A 2,497-nucleotide genomic window follows, 5' to 3' on the forward strand; every position below is an offset into this window, starting at 1 on the left:
AAGGGCTCGTTTGGCATGTTTTTTCGTGCGATCTTTCAGCTGTTTACAAGTTGGGCAGATTGATTTTCGGTCTATTCCCGTTTGGTTCGCGGAAGATCTAGCCGCCAAAAGCCAGAGTGCCCAAAAAGATGCAAGAAACCTACTTTGGGCTAATTTCAGAAAGCTCCAAATGAAGCTTTTCGTGTTTTTCACATTTTATTCTCACGTGGAAAGACACGGAAAGACGTGTATCTACCAAATTAGCTTCGTGCTACTCAGATTTTTATGCAAAAGCTCAATGCGCCTTTTGACTATTAGAACTACCAGAAAATCTTCCCAAAAAAACCTGCCAAACGGGCCCTAAATAACTAAGTAGAGATCCACTACCAATAAAACACTTTAAAAATTGTCTTAACATGCCATTGCAGCCGCACATTGGGAACATCTTCTTTGTCATTCATAAGAGAGATGTTTCCAATACACAACCGTCATGAATAGTTGCGAAAGTGTTGTAAGCGTTAATTGGCATACTCAGATCTGAGTTTGGTCTCAATTTTGGAAGAAGTACAACAATACAAATACATACAAAATAATACAAAATATATAAGATTTTGCCTCTACACATTTGCCTCTACACAAATGTAAGCGTCCCCTTTTTTTAACTCAGTCGTTGCCGGAAGATGACTCTTGTTCCCGGAGAGAGAGGTTCCATGCTTCGAGGTGACATCCTGCCCGGGGATGGAACACCAAAGGATGCCTGTAAGAGTGAATGATCAACGTTTTTTGGGGAGAAAACGTTCGTGTTGATCGGCGATAGCATGCTCTGTTGCTGTTCTCCTGGTTGAGAACCGTTGATTTGTGAGATGGAGAAAAACCGCTGACGCTACCTGATCTGAATAACAGGGCGACGAGGAGCTTTCAGCAGTAAAGAGATGCTCAAGGTTTGAAGGGGTCAGGGTCTTGGAACGAACAAATCTGTTAACAGTCATTCAGGAGTTGTTGTTGTTGGGCTTCAAAATCCTGCAACATGCTGAAGTCATAAGTTGGAATATCTCTTGCATCAAGGGACGACCTCAGGTGACTAGATTGAAGATTACTTCCAGGGAGATGCAAGGTTGAGACGTTAGGCTGCGGCCAAGCCAAAGATGAATGGTTAATACCATTTGCAAATGGGGACACGGGTGGCGTGAAGGGCGAAGGAGACATAACAGAGACGGAAGAGGGAGAACCAGGCAAGAGGCTCATGACTGCAGCCATCTCCATGGCGGAGGCCATGAAGTAGTTGAACGGCGAGAAGGAACGGAAGAGCCGGTGGAGACATACAGGGGGTGCAGTTCCTTAGATGTGTGAGCAAAGAAACAGACTCGCCGCATGCAACCTGTGCCATCCTTGCACAGCCGTGTCCTGTACTGCGCCGGGTGAAGCCAGCACTCAAAAACGCCATGCGCATATTTACACAACTCCCCCCGTCGACATGCCCCTTCTGGCGAACGTACCAAAGACCAATCTCATCGATAATAGAGGCATCACATTCCAACGAACGCTTGAAGCCTTCAACGTCATTGTTAGCCGCGAGCTCAAGTAAACTCGATAAAGAATCTTCGCTTACAGTCAAGTGATTCATGCTTTTCATGGTGGTTTTGCTTTCTCCGGAGGATGAAGGAGAAGACGGCGATGACGAGGTGGACTTTAACCGCTCCGGTCCACCACACATACTTCGATTGCCTGGAAATCCACCGATTTCCAGATTCCGAAGACACAAACAAGTTAAACCACGATTAAGCACTCCATTAACTTCACAGATCTGTCTTTTGTTACTACCATTTGAATGTGATCGACTTATTGAAGGAACAGAACTCCCACTACTATGGATAATACCATTGGGAGCCCGGCCTCGTGAAGGAGAACATGATTGTTGTCTAGGTCTTCCATTAGAACCAGGCTCAACAGAAGATGATCGAGAGCTCGGAGCTCCAGGCCTACCTCTAGAGGTTGAAACTGGCCTTTTTGGCATTGATGTCCTTAAATTTGGAGGAGCATCCAGTGAGAAACCAAGCATCTCTGATGGCTTCCATGGTCTGGATTAACAGTTGGTGAAGTGCCACGTGATAACACTAGATTTCTAAAACTCCATAAAATTGACTTACTCACCCCTACTATTTAGAAGATGCCTTAAAGTATATACAAGTTTTTTGACAATTGACTAAATCTTCCCAGTATTCCATTCACATACAACATCATATATGACGTATAATTTTTTAAAATATAAAATTACTGTTTTGTAGTTGATTTTGGTTTTCCTTGTTCTTCAAAATTTTTAAAATAAAATCTAATGAATTGAAATAAGATTTTTTCCAAAAAAAACGAATACATTAAAACTAGGAGCATCAAATGGGTAAGTAAAATCAATTTCTATAAATCTTGATATCTCTTGTTTCCTATTCGCTTAAATTCTTCTCTGTAATTTAGTACATAAAAGAAATATTATTTTTTCCCTTTTCTCTAATGTTATGGGAAA

The 2,497-nt window shown here is 42.3% G+C and overlaps 1 pseudogene; it reads right to left on the bottom strand.

The window, feature by feature from the left end:
- Nucleotides 1-637: 637 nt before the first annotated feature.
- LOC148791728 (zinc finger CCCH domain-containing protein 30-like) lies at nt 638-2,038 on the bottom strand (annotated as a pseudogene).
- Between the last annotated feature and the right edge of the window lie 459 nt (nt 2,039-2,497).

The sequence above is a fragment of the Nelumbo nucifera genome, chromosome 5 (genome assembly GCF_055504915.1).
Source record: "Nelumbo nucifera cultivar China Antique chromosome 5, China Antique-T2T, whole genome shotgun sequence".
Lineage (NCBI taxonomy): Eukaryota > Viridiplantae > Streptophyta > Magnoliopsida > Proteales > Nelumbonaceae > Nelumbo > Nelumbo nucifera.